At 43.3% G+C, this 26,325-nt stretch overlaps 1 long non-coding RNA gene across 1 annotated transcript in view; it reads left to right on the forward strand.

Moving 5' to 3' along the window:
* Positions 1 to 26,325, forward strand: part of LOC138667481 (uncharacterized) — a 161,387-nt gene that overhangs the window by 70,924 nt on the left and 64,138 nt on the right. The window contains exon 2 of the long non-coding RNA XR_011318781.1: positions 16,548 to 16,674. This is a non-coding gene — a long non-coding RNA (uncharacterized lncRNA). The remainder of the gene's footprint in view (positions 1 to 16,547; positions 16,675 to 26,325) is intronic.

Genomic DNA, 26,325 nt, shown 5'->3' on the forward strand with positions numbered 1-26,325 from the left:
AATAATATAATGTCGCATTGAGGAACAAATTTAAGTAAAAAAAATCAACAAAATTAAAGAATATAAAAATCACCCAAAAAATGTTGCCAGTGAAAACAAAAATAGAATAAAGTTACACGTGATGTGAATAAAATCTTCATTTCATCCTGTAAAAAAACAAGCCATCATACAGCCCTGATAAAAGAAAATTAAAAGTTATGGCTTTCAAAATATGTTGATACAATAATTATTTGTGGATTTATTTTATGTTTTTTAAAGCAAGTTTAGTGTGTAAATGTAGCAAAACATAAAAGAATATAAATCTGGTATCGCCGTAATTGTAATGACCCGAACAAAAAAGATGTCTTATCACTTATATCTCACAGTGAATAGTGTAAAACTAAATAAACAGCACTTAAGCAGCTTTGAATTTATTTTATTCTACCTTCCAAAAATCGGAATAATGTGTGGTTCACATTTATCCTCCCTACTCTGGAATTCTCTACCACAACGTATCAGACTCTCGCCTACCATCGAAACCTTCAAAAAGAACCTGAAGACCCACTTCTTCCAACAAGCCTACAACCTGCAGTAACCACCGATTGACCAAACCGCTGCACAGCCAGCTCTACCCTCACCTACTGTATCCTCACCGATCCCTTGTAGATTGTGAGCCCTCGCGGGCAGGGTCCTCTCTCCTCCTGTACCAGTTGTGACTTGTATTGTTCAAGATTATTGTACTTGTTTTATTATGTATACCCCTCCTCACATGTAAAGCGCCATGGAATAAATGGCGCTATAATAATAAATAATCAATAATCAATCCTGTGATCTACAATGAACATTTACATCTGGGTTTCTGTCTAAGGCCCCTTCATATGTCAGTGTCTCCAGAATATGTGGTGACAGTTTTCTCACGTACTAGAGACACTTAAGGTACTGTCACACTGAACGATATCGCTAGCGATCCGTGACGTTGCAGCGTCCTGGCTAGCGATATCGTTGAGTTTGACAGGCAGAAGCGATCAGGATCCTGCTGTGCCATCGTTGGTTGGAGCAGAAAGTCCAGAACTTTATTTTGTCGCTGGACTCCCGCAGACATAGCTGAATCGGCGTGTGTGACGCCGATTCAGCGATGTGTCTTCACTGGTAACCAGGGTAAACATCTGGTAACTAAGCGCAGGGCCGCGCTTAGTAACCCGATGTTTACCCTGGTTACCAGCGTAAGCGTAAAAAAAACAAACACAACATACTTACATTCCGGTGTCTGTCCCCCGGCGCTGTGCTTCTCTGCACTGTGTAAGCGCCGGCCGGAAAGCAGAGCACAGCGGTGACGTCACCGCTGTGCTTTCCGGCTGGCGCTCACAGTCAGTGCAGAGAAGCACAGCGTTGGGGGACAGACACCGGAATGTAAGTATGTAGTGGTTTTTTTTTCTACGTTTACGCTGGTAACCAGGGTAAACATCGGGTTACTAAGCGCGGCCCTGCGCTTAGTAACCCGATGTTTACCCTGGTTACCAGGGAACTTCGCATAGTTGGTCGCTGGAGAGCTGTCTGTGTGACAGCTCTCCAGCGACCACACAGCGACGCTGCAGCGATTGGGATCGTTGTCTAGATCGCTGCAGCGTCGCTAAATGTGGTGGTATCTTTACACACACACCAATTATAATCTATGGGGCTGCGCACATGTACGTTTGTTCGTGTGACTTACACGTAGACATGTCCATTTTTCTCCGGCAGCACGGATGTTAATATGCATAAGTTCACGGCCCAATATTATAAAATTCCGGAAATCACTTGTGGGTACAAAGTGCACACTATACCCGTAGATTAATTCGACAAGGGGTGCAATTTCCAAAATGGCTTCATTTTTTGGAGGTTTCTACCTTTTCGTCACCTTAGAGGCTCTACAAATGTAACATGGCAACTGCAATCTACTCCAGCAAAAATTGTGCTCCAAAAGTCAATTGGCGCTCCTTCTCTTCTGAACTCTTCCGGGTGCCCAATCAGTACACTGTGTTCCAAATTATTATGCAAATTGGATTAAAGTGTCGTAAAGATTTAATTGTTTTGTTTTTCAAATAAACTCGTGGATGGTATTGTGTCTCAGGGCTCAATGGTTCACTGAAATCAATCTGAAACACGTGATAATTAGTTTAGTGATTCTAATGAAAGGAAAACTACTTAAAAATGATGTTCCACATTATTAAGCAGGCCACAGATTTCAAGCAATATGGGAAATAAAAAGGATCTCTCTGTTGCTGAAAAACATCAAATAGTGCAATGCCTTGGTCAAGGGATGAAAACATTAGATATTTACCGAAAACTTAAGCGTGATCATCATACCGTGAAGAGAGTTGCGGCTGAATCTGTGCACAGAAGTGTGCGTGCTGGTAAAGGCAAAAAGAGGAAGGTTTCTGCCAGGCAAGTTCATCGGATTAACCCCTTCCCGACCTTTGACGCCACGTAGGCGTCATGAAAGTCGGTGCCATTCCGACCCATGACGCCTATGCGGCGTCATGGAAAGATCGCGTCCCTGCAGATCGGGTGAAAGGGTTAACTCCCATTTCACCCGATCTGCAGGGACAGGGGGAGTGGTAGTTTAGCCCAGGGGGGGTGGCTTCACCCCCTCGTGGCTACGATCGCTCTGATTGGCTGTTGAAAGTGAAACTGCCAATTAGAGCGATTTGTAATATTTCACCCATTATAACGGGTGAAATATTACAATCCAGCCATGGCCGATGCTGAAATATCATCGGCCATGGCTGGAAATACTAGTGTGCCCCCACCCCACCACTCCGATCGCCCCCCCACCCCCCCGATCTGGCCGGTACACTGCTCCGGCTCCCCTCCGTCCAGTGCTCCGCTCCCCCCCGTGCTCGTGTCCGCTCCCCCCGTGCTCCAATCACCCCCCCGTGCTCCAATCACCCCCCCTGCACTCCGATCCACCCCCCCGTGCTCCGTTCCACCCCCCCGTGCTCCGTTCCAGCCCCCCCGTGCTCCGTTCCACGCCCCCCGCGCTCCGTTCCACCCCTCCCGCGCTCCGATTCCCCCCCCCGTGCTCCGATCCCCCCCCCCCGTGGTCCCCCCCCACCCTATCATACTTACCGATCCAGCCGTGGTCCCGTCCGTCTTCTCCCGGGCGCCGCCATCTTCCAAAATGGCGGGCGCATGCGCAGTGCGCCCGCCGAATCTGCCGGCCGGCAGATTCGTTCCAAAGTGCATTTTGATCACTGAGATATAATCTATCTCAGTGATCAAAATAAAAAAAATAATAAATGACCCCCCCCCTTTGTCACCCCCATAGGTAGGGACAATAAAAAAATAAAGAAATTTTTTTTTTTCCACTAATGTTAGAATAGGGTTAGGGGTAGGGTTAGGGTTAGGGGTAGGGTTAGGGGTAGGGGTAGGGTTAGGGTTAGGGTTAGGGTTAGGGGTAGGGTTAGGGGTAGGGTTAGGGGTAGGGTTAGGGGTAGGGTTAGGGCTAGGGTTAGGAATGTGCACACGTATTCTGGTCCTCTGCGGATTTTTCCGCTGCGGATTTGATAAATCCGCAGTGCTAAACCGCTGCGGATTTATGGCGGATTTACCGCGTTTTTTTCTGCGCATTTCACTGCGGTTTTACAATTGCGATTTTCTATTGGAGCAGATGTAAAACCGCTGCGGAATCCGCACAAAGAAGTGACATGCTGCGGAATGTAAACCGCTGCGTTTCTGTGCAGTTTTTCCGCAGCATGTGTACAGCGATTTTTGTTTCCCATAGGTTTACATTGAACTGTACACTCATGGGAAACTGCTGCGGATCCGCAGCGTTTTCCGCAGCGTGTGCACATACCTTTAGAATTAGGCTATGTGCACACGGTGCGGATTTGGCTGCGGATCCGCAGCAGTGTTCCATCAGGTTTACAGTACCATGTAAACATATGAAAAACCAAATCCGCTGTGCCCATGGTGCGGAAAATACCGCGCGGGAACGCTGCGTTGTATTTTCCGCAGCATGTCAATTCTTTGTGCGGATTCCGCAGCGTTTTACACCTGTTCCTCAATAGGAATCCGCAGGTGAAATCCGCACAAAAAACACTGGAAATCCGCGGAAAATCCGCAGGTAAAACACAGTGCCTTTTACCCGCAGATTTTTCAAAAATGGTGCGGAAATATCTCACACGAATCCGCAACGTGGGCACATAGCCTTAGGGTTGTGGTTAGGGTTAGGGGTGTGTTGGGGTTAGTGTTGTGGTTAGGGGTGTGTTGCGGTTAGGGTTGTGATTAGGGTTATGGCTACAGTTGGGATTAGGGTTAGGGGTGTGTTGGGGTTAGTGTTGGAGGTAGAATTGAGGGGTTACCACTGTTTAGGCACATCAGGGGTCTCCAAACGCAACATGGCGCCACCATTGATTCCAGCCAATCTCGTATTCAAAAAGTCAAATGGTGCTCCCTCACTTCCGAGCCCTGACGTGTGCCCAAACAGTGGTTTACCCCCACATATGGGGTACCAGCATACTCAGGACAAACTGCGCAACAATTACTGGGGTCCAATTTCTCCTGTTACCCTTGTGAATCTAAAAAAATGCTTGCTAAAACATAATTTTTGAGGAAAGAAAAATGATTTTTTATTTTCACGGCTCTGCGTTGTAAACGTCTGTGAAGCACTTGGGGGTTCAAAGTGCTCACCACATATCTAGATAAGTTCCTTGGGGGGTCTAGTTTCTAAAATGGGGTCACTTGTGGGGGGTCTCTACTGTTTAGGCACACCAGGGGCTCTGCAAACGCAACGTGACACCCGCAGACCATTCCATCAAAGTCTGCATTTCAAAAGTCACTACTTCCCTTCTGAGCCCCGACGTGTGCCCAAACAGTGGTTTACCCCCACATATGGGGTATCAGCGTACTCAGGAGAAACTGGACAACAACTTTTGGGGTCCAATTTCTCCTGTAACCCTTGGGAAAATAAAAAATTCTGGGCTAAATAATTATTTTTGAGGAAAGAAAACGTATTTATTATTTTCACGGCTCTGCATTATAAACTTCTATGAAGCACTTGGGGGTTCAAAGTGCTCACCACACATCTAGATAAGTTCCTTTCAGGGTCTAGTTTCCAAAATGGGGTCACTTGTGGGGGGTTTCTACTGTTTAGGCACATCAGGGGCTCTGCAAACGCAACGTGACGCCCGCAGAGCATTCCATCAAAGTCTGCATTTCAAAACGTCACTACTTCAATTCCAAGCCCCGGCATGTGCCCAAACAGTAGTTTACCCCCACATATGGGGTATCACCGTACTCAGGAGAAACTGGACAACAACTTTTGGGGTCAAATTTCTCCTGTTACCCTTGGGAAAATTAAAAAATTCTGGGCTAAATAATTATTTTTGAGGAAAGAAAACGTATTTATTATTTTCACGGCTCTGCATTATAAACTTCTATGAAGCACTTGGGGGTTCAAAGTGCTCACCACACATCTAGATAAGTTCCTTTGGGGGTCTAGTTTCCAAAATGGGGTCACTTGTGGGGGGTTTCTACTGTTAAGCCACATCAGGGGCTCTGCAAACGCAACGTGACGCCCACAGAGCATTCCATCAAAGTCTGCATTTCAAAACGTCACTACTTCACTTCCGAGCCCCGGCATGTGCCCAAACAGTGATTTACCCCCACATATGGGGTATCAGCGTACTCAGGAGAAACTGGACAACAACTTTTGGGGTCAAATTTCTCCTGTTACCCTTGGGAAAATAAAAAATTGCAGGCTAAAAGATCATTTTTGAGAAAATAATTTTTTTTTTTATTTTCATGGCTCTGCGTTATAAACTTCTGTGAAGCACTTGGGGGTTCAAAGTCCTCACCACACATCTAGATTAGTTCCTTTGGGGGTCTAGTTTCCAAAATGGTGTCATTTCTGGGGGATCTCCAATGTTTAAGCACACAGGGGCTCTCCAAACGTGACATGGTGTCCGCTAATGATTGGAGCTAATTTTCCATTTAAAAAGCCAAATGGCGTGCCATCCCTTCCGAGCCCTGCCGTGCGCCCAAACAGTGGTTTACCCCCACATATGGGGTATCAGCGTACTCAGGACAAACTGGACAACAATATTTGGGGTCCAATTTCTCCCATTATCCTTGGCAAAATAGGAAATTCCAGGCTAAAAAATCATTTTTGAGGAAAGAAAAATTATTTTTTATTTTCATGGCTCTGCGTTATAAACTTCTGTGAAGCACCTGGGGGTTTAAAGTGCTCAATATGCATCTAGATAAGTTCCTTGGGGGGTCTAGTTTCCAAAATGGGGTCACTTGTGGGGGAGCTCCAATGTTTAGGCACACAGGGGGCTCTCCAAACGCGACATGGTGTCCGCTAACAATTGGAGCTAATTTTCCATTCAAAAAGTCAAATGGCGCGCCTTCCCTTCCGAGCCCTGCCGTGTGCCCAAACAGTGGTTTACCCCCACATATGAGGTATCGGCGTACTCGGGAGAAATTGCCCAACAAATTTTATGATCCATTTTATCCTACTGCCCATGTGAAAATAAAAAAATTGAGGCGAAAATAATTTTTTTGTGAAAAAAAAGTACTTTTTCATTTTTACAGATCAATTTGTGAAGCACCTGAGGGTTTAAAGTGCTCACTAGGCATCTAAATAAGTTCCTTGGGGGGTCTAGTTTCCAAAATGGGGTCACTTGTGGGGGAGCGCCAATGTTTAGGCACACAGGAGCTATCCAAACGCGACATGGTGTCCGCTAACGATGGAAATAATTTTTCATTCAAAAAGTCAAATGGCGCTCCTTCCCTTCCGAGCCTTACCATGTGCCCAAACAGTGGTTTACCCCCACATGTGAGGTATTGGTGTACTCAGGAGAAATTGCCCAACACATTTTAGGATCCATTTTATCCTGTTGCCCATGTGAAAATGAAAAAATTGAGGCTAAAAGAATTTTTTTGTGAAAAAAAAGTACTTTTTCATTTTTACGGATCAATTTGTGAAGCACCTGGGGGTTCAAAGTGCTCACTATGCATCTAGATAAGTTCCTTGGGGCGTCTAGTTTCCAAAATGGGGTCATTTGTGGGGGAGCTCCAATTTTTAGGCACACGGGGGCTCTCCAAACGTGACATGGTGTCCGCTAAAGAGTGGAGCCAATTTTTGATTCAAAAAGTCAAATGGCGCTCCTTCCCTTCCAAGCCCTGCTGTGTGCCCAAACAGTGGTTTACCCCCACATATGAGGTATCAGCGTACTCAGGACAAATTGGACAACAACTTTCGTGGTTCAGTTTCTCCTTTTACCATTGGGAAAATAAAAAAATTGTTGCTAAAAGATAATTTTTGTGACTAAAAAGTTAAATGTTCATTTTTTCCTTCCATGTTGCTTCTGCTGCTGTGAAGCACCTGAAGGGTTAATAAACTTCTTGAATGTGGTTTTGAGTACCTTGAGGGGTGCAGTTTTTAGAATGGTGTCACTTTTGGGTATTTTCAGCCATATAGACCCCTCAAACTGACTTCAAATGTGAGGTGGTCCCTAAAAAAAATGGTTTTGTAAATTTCGTTGTAAAAATGACAAATCGCTGGTCAAATTTTAACCCTTATAACTTCCTAACAAAAAAAAATTTTGTTTCCAAAATTGTGCTGATGTAAAGTAAACATGTGGGAAATGTTATTTATTAACTATTTTGTGTCACATATCTCTCTGGTTTAACAGAATAAAAATTCAAAATGTGAAAATTGCGAAATTTTCAAAATTTTCGCCAAATTTCCGTGTTTATCACAAATAAATGCAGAATTTATTGACCTAAATTTACCACTAACATGAAGCCCAATATGTCACGAAAAAACAATCTCAGAACCGCTAGGATCCGTTGAAGCGTTCCTGAGTTATTACCTCATAAAGGGACACTGGTCAGAATTGCAAAAAACGGCAAGGTCTTTAAGGTCAAAATAGGCTGGGTCTTGAAGGGGTTAAGAGAGCAGCTGCTAAAAAGCCATTACAAACCAGCAAACAGATATTTGAAGCTGCGGGTGCCTCTGGAGTCCCTCGAACTTCAAGGTGTAGGATCCTTCAAAGGCTTGCTGTGGTGCATAAACCTACTATTCGGCCACCCCTAAACAGTGTTCACAAGCAGAAACGGTTGCAGTGGGCCCAGACATACATGAAGACTAATTTTCAAACAGTCTTGTTTACTGATGAGTGTCAAGCAACTGTGGATGGTCCAGATGGATGGAGTAGTGGATGGTTGGTGGATGGCCACCATGTCCCAACAAGGCTGCGACGTCAGCAAGGAATGGAGGAGTCATGTTTTGGGCCGGAATCATGGGGAAACAGCTGGTAAGGTTCCTGAAGATGTGAAAATGACCTCTGCAAAGTATATAAAGTTTCTGAGTGACAATTTTCTTCCATGGTATAAAAAGCAAAAACATGCCTTCAGCAGCAAAATCATCTTCATGCATGACAATGCACCATCTCATGCTGCAAAGAATACCTCTGAGTCATTGGCGGCTATGGGCAAAAAAGGAGATAAAATCATGGTGTGGCCACCATCTTCCCCTGACCTCAACCCTATAGAAAAGCTTTGGAGTATCATCAAGCAAACGATCTATGAGGGTGGGAGGCAGTTCACACCAAAACAGCAGCTCTGGGAGGCAATTCTGACTTCATGCAAACAAATACAAGCAGAAACTCTCCAAAAACTCACAAGTTCAATGGATGCAAGAACTGTGAAGGTGATATCAAAGAAGGGGTCCTATATTAACATGTAACTTGGCCTGTTCGGATGTTTTGGAGTTAAATAGCTTTTTTGTTCAGTGATTATGACCTCCTAATGCCGCAAATTCCACAAATGAGCATTTCAGTTCTTTAAAACATATCAAATGTTTAGAAATTCTACTGTGCCTATTAATTTGGAACACTGCATTTTGAGTTTTTATTAATTTTGGAGATTAGGCTACGTTCACATTAGCGTTTTGCGGGGCTGCGTCGAGCGCAGCTGCGGCGACGCATGCGTCATGCGCCCCTATATTTAACATGGGGGCGCATGGACATGCGTTGTCTTGCGTTTTGTGACGCATGTGTCTTTTTTGGCGCAAGCGTCGGGGCGCAGAGGACGCAGCAAGTTGCATTTTTTTGCGTCCAAAATCATGCCATTAAAGGACGCATGCGTCACAATACAATGCGTTTTGCATGCGTTTTTGTTTGCGTTGTGCGTTGTGTCGCCGACGCAGCACCGCACAACGCAAATGTGAACGTAGCCTTATACTGTTATCATTGGAAGGTTTCTCCAATAAAATTCGATGTATACGCTAACGGGTGATGACTTTTATTAGACTGACTGTCATTTGCACCCACCATTTAGGAAAATCAGAGAAAAATGTCATTTGCACAATAATTTGGAACATGGTGTAGTTTCGCAAAACATGTGGTATATTGGTGTACTTAGGAGAAATTGCACAACAAATTGTGGATTCCATGTTTTGTTTTGTTTTTGCTGCTAAAGCAGTATTTTAGTGTTGGGGAAAAAATATTCTAGTTTTTTAACTTTTTGTTTTTCTTTCTATGTTGCATAAATTCCTGTGAAAAAATCGGAAGAATTAACAAACTTTCTGAAAGTGTTTTTTAAGAGGTGCAGTTTTTAAAATAGGGTCTTGTTTGGTGGTTTTTGTAATATATAGCAGAGGTGTCAAACTGCATTCCTCGAGGGCCGCAAACAGGTCATGTTTTCAGGATTTCCTTGTATTGCACAGGTGATAATTTAATCAGCTGCACAGAATGATTCCAGCACCCTGTGCTATACAAGGAAATCCTGAAAACATGACCTGTTTGCGGCCCTCGAGGAATGCAGTTTGACACCTCTGATATATAGGCCCCTCTAAGTCATTTCAAAGGCAAAGTTGTCCCTAAAAAAAAGAAATACAGCTTGTGAATTTCATTGAAAAAATTAATATGTAAATTTTATTTTCAGAGAGTGACAGGACTAAAACTGTAGCACCACCTATTGAAAGCCGCAATCATAAAAGTCAGTATAAAGCCAAAGTCAAGATAAAAGCCAAACCAGAATCTCCACTCATCAGTAAAAGGTTTGAGATCTGATTTGGCTAGGTGAGAGGCTCTGGACTGGGGTCTAAGTGGGAACCTTTCTCCTTGTGGAGAGTGACAAGCCAAGCCTGGCATGTCAGAATGAGGAAACAAGAGACTTATAAGCCATGCATGCTCCTCTTGGAAATTAAATATGCAAATTGTCTCTTCAGAGAGCAAGAAAATTAGAACTCTAACGCCGCCTATCAGAAGCAGCAATATAAATCTACTCACTCTGACATGCCAGGCTTGGCTTGTCACTCTCCATAAAGAGAAATGTTACCCCTTAGACCCAAGTCCAGAGCCTCTTACCTAGAGAAATCAGATCTCATACATTGCACTGATGAGGGGCAACACCCCAAAACAATGTCTGCAAATTGAGATTCTGTATTGGCTTCTATCCTAAGTCAGATTGCAAGGCTTGTTAATGAGCCGACATTAACTTTTAGGATTGCTACTTCCAACAAGTGGTGCTAGAGTTCTTAGTCCTATTCCTCTCTGAAGAGACAATTTACATATTTAATTTCCCAGAGGAGCATGCATGGCTTATAACTCCTGTCTCCTCACTCTGACATGCCAGGCTTGGCTTGTCACTCTCCAGAAGGAAAAATATTGGTGTACTTAAAGGGAAGGTGCCGCAATTTTGTTTTTGTATTAAAAATAATTGTTTATATAAACAATTATTTTTAATACAAAATTATTTTTTTTAACTTTAATATATTTTTTATTATTAATTATTTTTGCAGCCACTGGGCGCCATTTTGCTTTGCAGCAGTGTAAGAGTCCCAGCACGACACTTACACTGTGCAAATATGGCAGCCCTGGGCATAGGAGGCTGTGGTCGGGAGGCGACCCCATAGCTATCATTGTGCTGTGATGTGGCCACGCCCCCTGGGCTGTCTCCACATCACAGCAGAGGCAGGAGATCGGCGCCATCTTGCTTCAGCCACAGTGGAGTGGAGTGAACAATATTGTATCATACAATTATTAGGTTCTGTAGAAGGACGTAGATCTGGGTATTTATTATGATGGAATATAGGCTGAACTGGATGGACAAATGTCTTTTTTCGGCCTTACTATGTTACTATGTTACTATGTTACTATGACTGAGAGCTGCGCTGTTGGAGGGGCAGCTCCATCTGTCTCCCCTCACACTGTCAGCGGCCGTTCCCTGTCCTCTTCTCTGCTGCCTGTAATCTCTAGAGAGGGTGAAGGAGTGCTGCCGTCTGATGTCCTCTATCAGGAGCTGCAGAGAGGTAACAGGGGGATGGGGGAGGCTCTGTGCTGCTCCGACCCTGCTCTCACTGCAGCTCCTCACAGGACATCACACCGTGCATCTATCACTATACTGTGCTGAGCCATGTATCTAATCCTCTCCTGTGTGATAGTGTCTACTGGCCCGTGTATCTAATCCTCTCATGTGTGATACTATGCTGAGCCATGCATCTAATCCTATACTGTGTGATACTGTCTGCTGAGCCGTGTATCTAATCCTCTCCTGTGTGATACTGTCTGCTGAGCCGTGTATCTAATCCTCTCCTGTGTGATACTGTCTGCTGAGCCGTGTATCTAATCCTATCCTATGTGATACTGTCTGCTGAGCCGTGAATCTAATCCTCTCCTGTGTGATACTGTCTGCTGAGCCGTGTATCTAATCCTCTCCTGTGTGATACTGTCTGCTGAGCCGTGTATCTAATCCTATACTGTGTGATATTATGCTGAGCCGTGTATCTAATCCTATACTGTGTGACATTATGCTGAGCCGTGTATCTAATCCTCTCTTGTGTGATACTGTCTGGTGAACCGTGTATCTAATCCTCTCCTATGCACTCCTCTCCCCCCTGCATATCTTTCCCCATTGCACACACAACTCAATGCGTGCGATAACAGGAGCTGCGGGCGTCATGCTGTATTATGGCATTATGTGAGATCTATATGACGGTATTATGTGATCTGTATGGTGGTATTATGCTTGATCAGTATTGTGAGAATTATATGGTGGTATTGTGTGTGATCTATATGGCGGTATTATGTGAAAACACTGGCAGTATTATGTGTGATCTATATGGCGGTATGTGAGAACACTGGTGGTATTATGTGTGATCTATATAGCGGTATGTGAGAACACTGGTGGTATTATGTGTGATCTATATGGTGGTATTATGTGAGAACACTATGGCAGTATTATGTGTGATCTATATGGCGGTATTATGTGAGAACACTGGCAGTATTGTGTGATCTATATGGCGGTATGTGAGAACACTGGTGGTATTATGTGTGATCTATATGGCGGTATTATGTGAGAACACTGGCAGTATTATGTGTGATCTATATGGCGGTATGTGAGAACACTGGTGGTATTATGTGTGATCTATATGGCGGTATTATGTGAGAACACTATGGCAGTATTATGTGTGATCTATATGTCGGTATTATGTGAGAACACTGGCAGTATTGTGTGATCTATATGGCGGTATGTGAAAACACTGGTGGTATTATGTGTGATCTATATGGCGGTATTATGTGAGAACACTATGGCAGTATTATCTTCAGAAAGCGGACCCATTCTATGGTGGTTCTGGCTGAGCACCTGCACGCGGGTCTGGGGTAATAGAGGGGGCAGCATGACCTCCATTTAGGTGTAGTCAGGGGAAGGCTGGTGAGGCAGCTGAAGAGAGGGGTCTCATTTTTATCGTTACTATATGGCTACATTTCCTTCCCAGCGTCACCCCGACTGCGCCTGTCACCTCGCTTTCACATATTGCCAGGACAGGATGGAGAAGACAGGATCTGAGGAGGGGAATGGGGTCTGTATGCAAAGTCTGGATCAGAACAGGCCATCAATCCGCAGAAATGTTTCCTGGATTTCTGTGAAGCAGACGGTCCATCCATGTGTATAAAAGACAGCGCCCTATGTACAATCTCTGGCTGCTCCGCGCACTGAACATTGTGCCTCCATAGACCAGCACACTGCTCTCCTGAAATACTCTGTGCTGCTGTCACCCTGCTCCCTCCACCACATATCTCCCAGAACCCTTGCTGCCTGCCATCCTCGGTGACCATCTACTTGTCAGTATAAGGCTGCTTTCACACTAGCGTCGGTACGGGCCCGTCGCAGTGCGTCGGGCCGACGTACCGACGCATGCTGTGAAAGAAATGTCCGACGTGGGCAGCGGAAGCAGTCTTACGACGCTTCCGCTGCCCCATTGTAAGGTCTAGGGAGGATGGGGCGGAGTTTCGGCCATGCATGCGCGGTCGAAAATGGCGGACTCGACGCACAAACAAACGTTACATGTAACTTTTTGTGGCGGCGGTCCACCAAAACATGACGCAACCGTCGCACGACAGTTGCGACGTGTGGCAATGCGTCGGTAATGTTAGTCTATGGGGAAAACCGCATCCTGCAGACAACCTTGCAGGATGTGTTTTTTCTCCTGAACGACGCATTGCAACGTACAGCCAACAACGCTAGTGTGAAAGTAGCCTAAGGCTGCCGTCCACGCTCAGGATTTGGTCAGTATTTTACCTCAGTATTTGTAGCTAAAACAAGGAGTGGGTGATAAATGCAGAAGTGGTGCATATGTTTCTATTATACTTTTCCTCTAATTGTTCCACTCTTGTCTTACAAATACTGAGGTAAAATACTGACCAAATACTGATAGTGTGACGGCAGCCATACTCTGCAGTCACCAACAAAATGGCTGCTCACTGGGTTCCTGAAAATCATCCTCTCTAATCCCTTAGCAAACACCCAGAAGGAGAGGAGAGGAGACATCACACATGTCAGCAGACCTCGCCCATAATTACTGCAGTGCAGTAATGTAAGCTAGTTGTACACTAGGTTTTTCTGAAATTTCAGCAGCTGCTCCCCCTAGTGTTTAAAAGTGGAAATTCCAAAACTTTCAAATTATTTTTCATATTTTACTAAATTATAAACAAATGATAATATTTTTTAAGAAAATGTAATCATTAATTCTTATATTTTTACAATTTCTGAAAAAAAAATTTTTTTGATGGCACCTTCCCTTTAATTATTTGTACTAAATCTCCAACTGGGGGTCTGTATGTTGGGGAGACAGTGCAAAAATTGAGAACAAGGATAAATTCTCACCGCCATACAATAAGAGAAAAAATAATGGATCTACCTGTGGCCAAACATTATTGTATGCCTGATCATGCCACCATGGACCTGAAATTACTTGTATTGAAAGAGGAACGATCTATATCTTGGTACCGTGTTAGCCAGTAGCTAGAAAAATATTTAGAATTGAGAGTACTCAGTGGTTGATACCTTTTAATGGCTAACTGAAAAGATGGTAACAAATTGCGAGCTTTCGAGACTACACAGGTCTCTTCATCAGGCACAGACTAAAAGAAATTCTGGAGAATCACATATTTATGCACAATATAAATAACAATCTTTTCAGTTAGCGTTTAAAAGGTATCAACCACTGAGGACTCTCAGTTCTACATATTTTTGTATTGAAAGGTAACTTCAAATCTAAGAGAGACAGGAGAATTTGGGAGTATAAATTTATTAAGAAGGAACATAAACCAGCTCACCCGTGATTCAGCAACCAAACCTCGGGAGCACGGACCCGCTGTGTCCAGGCGTGCAAGATCCAAAAAAAGAAAGGAATTTCCAGCTTCACCGAGTCCGTAAAAAAGCGATTTCTTTATTAACATCTTTAAACATGGAGGATACAGACTTCAGCACAACCATGGACATGATTAAGGGAGCCTAGTCTCCAGAAACGCGTTGAGATTCTTACCCATATGGTTGTGCTGAAGTCTGTATCCTCCATGTTTAAAGTTTGTTAATAAAGAAATCGCTTTTTTACGGACTCGGTGAAGCTGGACATTCCTTTCTTTTTTAGTATAAATTTATGGCAACCTTTGACACACTTAGTGCAGGAATGAATGTGTCGCATGGATTTATGTCTTTTTACATCAATTAAGGAATTTGCACTTCAGACCATGTGGGGTCATCATAACAGAACAAAACCCAATCAGAGCACAACAAAACATTCACTCCTAATCTAGGAACTTTCAAATATTTATGGACACAACTGTTTATCACTAAGGCTAGGTTCACATTGCGTTAGGGCAGTCCGTTTAGCGCATAGCGCTACGGACTGCGCTAATGCAATGTCCCAAAAGGGATTGCGTTTGCCGATCCCGCTAGCGCAGATCCCCGATCTGCGCTAGCGAGGAACGGACCGCGAACATTGCAAGCAGCGTTCGCGGTCCATCACTCACATGATAGCACATCGCTATCGCACGCCCATTACTAGCAATGGCGGCGTTAACGGAAGTACGTTACACCGCGTTATGCCGAGGTGTAACGTAGTCCATTAAACGGGTTCACATAACGTAATGTGAACCTAGCCTTATCGCTCTCCCGTAATGACAGTTCTGTGCTGTGTTGTGTATAAATATGTGATTCTTCAGAATTTGCATTAGTCTGCCTGATGAAGAGAGCTGAGTAGTCTTGAAAGCTTGCAATTTGTTACCATCTTTTCAGTTAGCCATTAAAAGGTATCAACCACTGAGGACTCTCAATTCTAAATATTTTTCTATCTACTGGCTAACACGGTACCAAGATATATATCTTTCCTATCTCCAGAAGGAGAAACGTTACTCCTTAGACCCCATTGAAAAATTTAGAAATAGATGCTAAACATTTAGCCTTTCCAACGTCCTGGAAAAAAAAGCTTTTTTAAAAAAAACCCCCCAAAAAAACCCTGATGCTGACATTAGGTATACATTTGGTAAGTTATTTATTAACTATTCTGTGTGGTATGACCATCTGTTTTAAGGGCTTAAAGTTCATAAACTGCATATGTTTCTACTTTTTTTTGTAAATTTGAGATATTTTCATAAATAAATACAAATCGCTTCGACAAATTTTGCATTCACATAAAAGTACAACGTGTCACAAAATACATTCTCTGAATCATGGAGATATGTAAAAGCATTTCAGAGTTAGCACCTAAAGTAACACGTCAGATTTGAAAAATTTAAAATATGGCTTTTGGCGATTAAGGGGTTAAAAAATATATAAAGTGACGTTGTGGTACTTTATAGCATGAAAACTATACTCATATATTGTTATTAATAAGAATGAAGTCTTGGCTAAAATTACTGTGTATACGTAGAAAAGGAAACATAATTTAAGAGGTGTTGGGCAATTTTAGGAGTAAAGTTCTGAAAAAAGTCAGAGAGCAAGTACAGTTTTTTAAGTCTGTAAAAATTATAATTGTGCTCAACTGTGTATGTTTAGTCTTAGATTTTGTGCGGAGGCTGAACAGGGCTCTGGTTTCCAAGGGCTGACTTTCTGATGCTAATATTTGTTATTTTGTTCTCTTTTTCTCCTCTTTATGCAGGATATTTGGACCACCTTGTTTTACAACCTGTCATGGCTACATTATTGCCCCCTTATATTTTGCTTCTCATTTTCTTCACCACTTTGCCACCTCCTATCAATATAATATGATATTGAAAACCTTTTTTTCCTTGTAGTACTTATGTCCTTCAACCCACTCACTGCAGCCTAGGACCAGTTGCTGTAGAGACCGGATCCCAGCTATTACACAAAGAATAAAGAACTTGCATGGATGAAAAGAACCATTAGGTGCATTGTTCTGAGGTGGGTGAGTCAGATGTAAATGCTGATAGTGTCGTGGGTCTATGGATGTGAAAAAATGGATGGCAGTGCTGCACAGCATGTCGCTCTCTTATACGAGTGTTTCTTCTCATTCTGTTATAGTCTTGTACCACTGTACAATTCTGTGTTTCTGTGAAGTGTACCTGTGCTTAAAACGATTGCATTTCATCCATAATTGTCATACTGAACACACTTTAGCCTCTATTCATTTTTAGCCATTATTATTATAGTGTACATTTCCTGCAACCCTTCACTTCTGCTGCTTGAAAGTTCACCTCATTTTATAAATATTTTATATATGTTTATTATGCTTAGCGTTGAGTCCTTGTGATGGTAGCAAGCTAAATTAAAGCTTGTTGCTTTCTTCCATTCACCTTCCACTTCACATTATTAACCCCTTAAGCCCCAAGGGTGGTTTGCACGTTAATGACCGGGCCAATTTTTACAATTCTGACCACTGTCCCTTTATGAGGTTATAACTCTCGAACGCTTCAACGGATCTTGGCGATTCTGACATTGTTTTCTTGTGACATATTGTACTTCATGATAGTGGTAACATTTCTTCAATATAACTTGTGTTTATTTGTGAATAAAATGGAAATTTGGCGAAAATTTGGAAAATTTTGCAATTTTCCAACTTTGAAATTTTATGCCCTTAAATCACAGAGATATCTCATGTAAACTAATTAATAAGTAACATTTTCCACATGTCTACTTTACATCAGCACAATTTTGGAACCAACATTTTTTTTTGTTAGGGAGTTATAAGAGTTAAAAGTTGACCAGCAATTTCTCATTTTTACAACACCAATATTTTTTAGGGACAATATCACATTTGAAGTCATTTTGAGGGGTCTATATGATAGAAAATAACCAAGTGTGACACCATTCTAAAAACTGCACCCCTCAAGGTGCTCAAAACCACATTCAAGAAGTTTATTAACCCTTCAGGTGTTTTACATGAATTTTTGGAATGTTTAAAAAAAATGAACATTTTACTTTTTTTCACAAAAAAATTACTTCAGCTCAAATTTGTTTTATTTTCCCAAGGGTAAGAGAAGAAATTGGACCCCAAAAGTTGTTGTGCCATTTGTTCTGAGTACGCCAATACCCCACATATGGGGGTAAACCACTGTTTGGGCGCATGGCAGAGCTCGGAAGGGAAGGAGCGCCGTTTGACTTTTCAATGCATAATTAACTGCAATTGAGATGGGACGCCATGTTGCGTTTGGAGAGCCCCTGATGTGCCTAAACATTGAAACCCCCCACAAGTGACACCATTTTGGAAAGTAGACCCCCTAAGGAACTTATCTAAATGTGTGGTGAGCACTTTAACCCACCAAGTGCTTCACAGAAGTTTATAATGCAGAGCCATAAAAATAAAAAATCATATTTTTTCTCAAATATGATCTTTTCGCCCCATTTTTTATTTTCCCAAGGGTAAGTGTTATGATCAGGTGACCTTGGAGCAACATGAAAACTTTCACTGGAGTAGGTGGTAACTATACTGACCGCAAACCCTGATCTTAACACCGCAACTAGAAGTAGCCGTGGGGTGTGCCTAACAAATCCTAGACACCTCGACACAGCCGGAGGACTAAATACCCCTATAGATGGAAATAGGAATTCCACCTTGCCTCAGAGCAGAACCCCAAAGGATAGGCAGCCCCCCACAAATAATGACTGTGAGTAGTAGAGGAAAAGACACAAGCAGGCAGGAAACAGGATTTAGCAAAAGAGGCCACACTAGCTAAAATAGGAAAGGATAGGACAGGATACTAAGCGGTCAGTATTAAAATCCTTCCAAAAATATCCACAGCAGAAAATACAAAAACTCCACCATCTAACTAAAGATGTGGAGCGTATATCTGCAACTCCAGAGAATCCAACAAGACTGAGAAAACACTGACACAGTCTAAGCTGGATAAGAGAAAACAAATGAATAGCACAGAATATAAGCACACAGCATGTGTGCGACAGAAAAAGAAACAGACACTTATCTTTGCTGAATTGGCAGCTAAGCAGGAGATGCCTGACAGAGATCTAACACTCCCAAGAAACATTGACAACTGGCAAGGACTAATGAGTCCTGGAAACCTAAATACCCCAGTCAGAATTGCAATCAGCAGATACACCTGTCCAAAACTGCAGCCCAGGGACAACTGCATTACCACCTACAACCACCGGAGGGAGCCCAAAAGCAGAATTCACAACAGTACCCCCCCTTGAGGAGGGGTCACCGAACCCTCACTAGAGCCCCCAGGCCGATCAGGATGAGCCAGATGAAAGGTACGAACCAAATCAGCGGCATGGACATCAGAGGCAAAAACCCAAGAATTATCCTCCTGGCCATAACCTTTCCATTTGACAAGGTACTGAAGCTTCCGCCTCGAAAAACGGGAATCCAAAATCTTCTCAACAACATATTCCAACTCCCCATCAACCAACACAGGGGCCGGAGGATCAACAGAGGGAACAACGGGCTCCACATATTTCCGCAATAAAGATCTATGGAAGACATTATGGATAGCAAAAGAGGCCGGAAGTGCCAGTCGAAAAGACACCGGATTATTAATCTCAGAAATCCTATAAGGACCAATAAACCGAGGCTTAAACTTAGGAGAAGAAACCTTCATAGGAACATGACGGGAAGACAACCAGACCAGATCCCCAACCCGAAGCCGGGAACCAACACACCGACGACGGTTAGTAAAACGTTGAGCCTCCTCCTGAGACAACACCAAATTGTCCACCACATGAGCCCAAATCTGCTGCAACCTGTCTACCACAGAATCCACACCAGGACAGTCAGAAGGCTCAACGTGCCCAGAAGAAAAACGAGGATGAAAACCAAAATTACAAAAGAAAGGCGAAACCAAAGTAGCCGAACTAGCCCAATTATTAAGGGCAAACTCGGCCAATGGCAAGAAAGCCACCCAATCATCCTGATCAGCAGACACAAAGCATCTCAAATAAGTCTCCAAAGTCTGATTAGTTCGCTCGGTCTGGCCATTTGTCTGAGGATGAAATGCAGAAGAAAAAGACAAATCAATGCCCAGCCTAGCACAAAAGGCCCGCCAAAACCTAGAAACAAACTGGGAACCTCTGTCGGACACAATATTCTCCGGAATACCATGCAAACGGACCACATGCTGAAAAAACAACGGAACCAAATCCGAAGAGGAAGGCAATTTAGGCAAAGGCACCAAATGAACCATCTTAGAGAATCGGTCACAAACAACCCAGTTAACTGACATCCTCTGGGAAACAGGAAGATCGGAAATAAAATCCATAGAAATATGCGTCCAGGGCCTCTCAGGGACCGGCAATGGCAAAAGCAACCCACTAGCACGGGAGCAACAAGGCTTGGCCCGCGCACAAGTCCCACAGGACTGCACAAAAGAACGCACATCACGTGACAAAGAAGGCCACCAAAAGGACCTACCAACCAAGTCTCTGGTACCAAAAATGCCAGGATGACCAGCCAACACGGAACAGTGAACCTCAGAAATCACTCTACTAGTCCATCTGTCAGGAACAAACAGTTTCCCCACAGGACAGCGGTCAGGTTTGTCAGCCTGAAATTCCTGAAGAACCCGTCGTAAATCAGGGAAAATGGCAGAAAGGACCACCCCTTCTTTCAGAATACCGACCGGTTCTAAGACCTCAGGAGAATCAGGCAAAAACCTCCTAGAGAGAGCATCAGCCTTAATATTCTTAGAACCCGGAAGGTATGAGACCATGAAATCAAAACGGGAAAAAAACAAGGACCATCAAGCCTGTCTAGGATTCAGCCGTTTGGCAGACTCGAGGTAAATCAAATTCTTATGATCGGTCAAGACCACAATAAGGTGCTTAGCTCCCTCAAGCCAATGTCACCACTCCACAAATGCCCACTTCATAGCCAACAACTCCCGATTGCCGACATCATAATTGCGTTCAGCAGGCGAAAACTTACGGGAAAAGAAGGCACACGGTTTCATTAAGGAACCAACAGGATCCCTCTGAGACAAAACAGCCCCTGCCCCAATCTCAGAAGCGTCAACCTCAACCTGAAACGGAAGAGAAACATCCGGTTGGCGCAACACCGGAGCAGAAGTAAATCGACGTTTAAGCTCCTGAAAGGCAGAGACAGCCGCAGAGGACCAATTCGCCACATCAGCGCCTTTCTTCGTCAAATCGGTCAAGGGTTTAACCACGCTGGAAAAATTAGCAATGAAACGGCGATAAAAATTTGCAAAACCCAAAAATTTCTGAAGGCTCTTCACGGAAGTGGGCTGAATCCAATCATGAATGGCCTGAACCTTAACCGGATCCATCTCTATAGACGAGGGAGAAAAAATAAAGCCCAAAAAAGAAACTTTCTGCACCCCAAAGAGACACTTAGACCCTTTCACAAACAAAGCATTGTCACGAAGGATCTGAAATACCATCCTGACCTGTTGCACATGAGACTCCCAATCATCGGAAAAAATCAAAATATCGTCCAAATATACAATCAAGAATTTATCAAGATAAGTCCGGAAGATATCATGCATGAAGGACTGAAAAACAGATGGAGCATTAGAGAGTCCGAATGGCATCACAAGGTATTCAAAATGGCCTTCGGGCGTGTTAAACGCAGTTTTTCATTCATCACCCTGCTTAATACGAACAAGATTATATGCCCCCCGAAGGTCAATCTTCGTAAACCAACTAGCTCCCTTAATCCTAGCAAACAAATCAGAAAGCAAAGGTAAAGGGTATTGAAACTTGACCGTGATCTTATTCAAGAGGCGATAATCAATACAGGGTCTCGAGGAACCATCTTTTTTAGCAACAAAAAAGAACTCCGCTCCCAACGGTGAAGAAGATGGTCGAATATGCCCTTTCTCCAAAGACTCCTTAATATAGCTCCGCATGGCGGTATATTCAGGCACAGACAGGTTGAAAAGTCGAACCTTAGGAAACTTACAGCCTGGAATCAAGTCAATAGCACAATCGCAGTCCCTGTGCGGTGGAAGGAAACTGGATTTGGGCTCATCGAATACATCCTGAAAATCAGACAAAAACTCTGGAATTTCAGAAGAGGAAGAAGAGGAGATTGACATCAAAGGAACATCATTATGAACCCCCTGACAACCCCAACTAGTCACAGACATGGACTTCCAATCCAACACAGGATTATGTACCTGCAACCACGGAAAACCCAGCAAGATAGCATCATGCAAATTATGCAACACCAGAAATCGACAATCTTCCTGATGGGCTGGCGCCATGCGCATGGTCACCTGTGTCCAAAACTGGGGCTTGTTTTTAGCCAAGGGTGTAGCATCAATGCCGCTTAAAGGAATAGGGTTCTGCAAAGGCTGCAAGGGAAAACCACAACACCTGGCAAACTCAAAGTCCATTAAGTTCAAGGCGGCACCTGAATCCACAAACGCCATGACAGAAAATGATGACAATGAGCAGATCAAGGACACGGATAACAGAAATTTAGGTTGTACAGTACTGATGGTAAATGAACTGGCGATCCTCTTTGTCCGCTTAGGGCAGACAGAAATGACATGAGAAGCGTCGCCACAATAATAACACAACCTATTCTGACGTCTGAAACCTTGTCGTTCCATTCTAGACAGAATCCTATCACACTGCATTGGCTCAGGAATTTGCTCTGAGGATAACGCCACAGCGCGCACAGTTCTGCGCTCCCGCAAGCGCCGGTCAATCTGAATGGCCAGAGACATAGAATCACTCAGACCGGAAGGCATGGGAAACCCCACCATAACATCTTTAACGGATTCAGAAAGACCCTTTCTGATAATTGCCGCCAAAGCATCATTATTCCATTTAGTCAACACAGACCATTTTCTGAATTTCTGACAATACAATTCTGCCGCCTCTTGACACTGAGACAGGGCCAACAAGGTCTTCTCAGCTTGATCCACATAATTAGGTTCGTCATATAATAATCCTAAAGCCTGAAAAAAGGAGTCTACATTAAGCAAATCCGGAATCACAGATTCCAGGGAAAATGCCCAATCCTGCGGGTCGCCACGCAGCAGGGAGATGACGATTTTAACCCGCTGAATGGAATCACCGGAGCATCAAGGTCTCAAAGCAAAAAAACAGTTTACAGTTGTTTTTAAAACTCAAAAATTTGGACCTGTCACCAAAAAACAAATCAGGAGTAGGAATCTTCGGTTCTAAAACAGGAGTCTGAACAATATAATCAGAAATACCCTGTACCCTAGCAGCAAGCTGGTCTACACGAGAAGCTAATTCCTGAACATTCATGCTAGCACAAGGCTCCTCAGCCACCCAGAGATAAAGAGGGAGGAGAAGACAAAGCAGACTGAAGAAAAAAAATGGCTCAAGACCTTTCTTCCCTTCTTCTGAGATGCATTTAACTCATTATTGGCCAGTTGTACTGTTATGATCAGGTGACCTTGGAGCAACATGAAAACTTTCACTGGAGCAGGTGGTAACTATACTGACTGCAAACCCTGATCTTAACACCGCAACTAGAAGTAGCCGTGGGGTGTGCCTAACAAATCCTAGACACTTCGACATAGCTGGAGGACTAAATACCCCTATAGATGGAAATAGGAATTCTACCTTGCCTCAGAGCAGAACCCCAAAGGATAGGCAGCCCCCCACAAATAATGACACTGAGTAGTAGAGGAAAAGACACAAGCAGGCAGGAAACAGGATTTAGCAAAAGAGGCCACACTAGCTAAAATAGGAAAGGATAGGACAGGATACTAAGCGGTCAGTATTAAAATCCTTCCAAAAATATCCACAGCAGAAAATACAAAAACTCCACCATCTAACTAAAGATGTGGAGCGTATATCTGCAACTCCAGAGAATCCAACAAGACTGAGAAAACACTGACACAGTCTAAGCTGGACAAGAGAAAACAAATGAATAGCACAGAATATAAGCACACAGCATGTGTGCCACAGAAAAAGAAACAGACACTTATCTTTGCTGAATTGGCAGCTAAGCAGGAGAAGCCAGACAGAGATCTAACACTTCCCAAGAAACATTGACAACTGGCAAGGACAAATGAGTCCTGCAAACCTAAATACCCCAGTCAGAATTGCAATCAGCAGATACACCTGTCCAAGACTGCAGCCCAGGGACAACTGCATTACCACCTACAACCACCGGAGGGAGCCCAAAAGCAGAATTCACAACAGGTAAGAGAAGAAATTGGACCCCAAAAGTTGTTGTGCCATTTGTTTTGAGTACGCCGATACCCCACATGTGGGGGTAAACCACTGTTTGGGCGCATGGCAGAGCTTGGAAGGGAAGGAGCGCTGTTTGACTTTTCAATGCAAAATTGACTGGAATTGAGATGGGCCACCATGTGACATTTGGAGAGCCCCTGATGGGCCTAAACATTGCAACCCTCCACAAGTGACACCATTTTGGAAAGTAGACCCCCTAAGGAACTTTTCTAGCTGTGTTTTTACAGCTTTGAACCCCCAAGTCTTTCACTACAGTTTATAATGCAGAGCCGTGAAAATAAAAATTATTTTTTTTCACAAATTATTTTTTAGCCCCCAGTTTTGTATTTTTCCGAGGGTAACGAGAAATTGGACCCCAAAAGTTGTTGTCCAATTTGTCCTGAGTATGCTGATATCCCATATGTGTGGGGGGAACCACCGTTTGGGCGCATGGCAGAGCTCAGAGGGGAAGGAGTGCCATTTGGAATGCAGACTTGGATTGATTGGTCTGCAGGCGTGAATTATTTTTTAGCCCCCAGTTTTGTATTTTTCCAAGGGTAACAGGAGACATTGGACCCCAAAAGTTGTTGTCCAATTTGTCCTGAGTACGCTATACCCGATATGTGGGGGGAACTACCGTTTGGGCGCATGGCAGAGCTCAGAAGGGAATAAGCGCCATTTGGAATGCAGACAGTAGAAACCCCCCACAAGTGACACCATTTTTAAAACTATACCCCCCAAGGAACTTATCTAGATGTGTTTTGACAGCTTTGAACCCCCAAGTGTTTCACTACAGTTTATAACGCAGAGTCGTGAAAATAAAAATAATTTTTTTTCCCACAAAAAATGTTTTTATTAGCCCCCCAAATTTTTATTTTCCCAAGGGTAACAAGAGAAATTGGACCCCAAAAGTTGTTGTCCCATTTGTCCTGAGTATGCTGATACCCCATATGTGTGGGGGAAACCACCGTTTGGGCGCATGGCAGAGCTCAGAAGGGAAGGAGCGCCATTTGGAATGCAGACTTAGATGGATTGGTCTGCAGGCGTGACGTTGCATTTGCAAAGCCCCTGATGCACCTAAACAGTCGAAACCCCCCACAAGTGACTCCATTTTGGAAACTACACCCCCCAAGGAACTTATCTAGATTTGTTTTCACAGCTTTAAACCCCCAAGTGTTTCACTACAGTTTATAACTCAGTCGTGAAAATAAAAATTAATTTTTTTTCCCTCAAATGTTTTTTTAGCCCCCCAAATTTGTATTTTCCCTTGGGTAACTGGAGAAATTGGACCCCAATAGTTGTGGTCCAATTTGTCCTGAGTATGCTGATACCCCATATGTTGGGGTAAACCCCTGTTTGGGCGCACAGGAGAGCTCGGAAGGGAAGGACCACTATTTTACTTTTTCAACGCAGAATTGGCTGAAATTGAGATCGGACGCCATGTCTCGTTTGGAGAGCCCTGATGTGCCTAAACAGTGGAAACCCCCAATTCTAACTGAAACCCTATCCCAAACACACCCCTAACCCTAATCCCAACCATAACCCTAACCACACCCCTAACCCTGACACACCCCTAACCCTAATCCCAACCGTAAATGTAATCCAAACCCTAACTTTAGCCCCAACCCTAACCCTAGCCCCAACCCAAACCCTAACCCTAGCCCTAACCGTAGCCCTAATGGAAATAAATGCATTTTTTAAAAAAATTTTATGTTTCCCCAACTAAGGGGATGATGAAGGGGGGTTTGATTTATTTTTATAGCGCGTTTTCTAGCGGATTTTTATGATTGGCTGCCGTCACACACTAAAAGACTCTTTTTATTGCAAAAAATATTTTTTGCATTACCACGTTTTGAGACCTATAATTTTTCCATATTTTGGTCCACAGAGTCAAGTGAGGTCTTTTTGCGTCTTGTTACGGGCCGAGTTGATGTTTTTATTGGTAACAATTTCGGGCACGTGACATTTTTTGATCACTTTTTATTCCGATTTTTGTGAAGCAGAATGACCAAAAACCAGCTATTCATGAAGTTCTTTTTTGGGGGGAAGGGCGTTTATACCGTTCCGCGTTTGGTAAAATGGATAAAGCGGTTTTATTCTTTGGGTCAGTACGATTACAACAATACCTCATTTACATCATTTTTTTATGTTTTGGCGCTTTTTATACGATAAAAACTATTTTATAGAAAAAATAATTATTTTTGCATTGCTTTATTCTGAGGACTGTAACTATTTTATTGTTTCGCTGATGATGCTGTATTGTGGCTCGTTTTTTGTGGGACAAGATGGCGTTTTCAGCGGTACCATGGTTATTTATATCCGTCTTTTTGATCGCGTGTTATTCCACTTTTTGTTCGGCGGTATGATAATAAAGCTTTTTTTTTGCCTCTTTTTTTTAATTTTTTGATGGTGTTCACTGAA

The sequence above is a fragment of the Ranitomeya imitator genome, chromosome 2 (genome assembly GCF_032444005.1).
Source record: "Ranitomeya imitator isolate aRanImi1 chromosome 2, aRanImi1.pri, whole genome shotgun sequence".
Classification (NCBI taxonomy): Eukaryota; Metazoa; Chordata; class Amphibia; order Anura; family Dendrobatidae; genus Ranitomeya; species Ranitomeya imitator.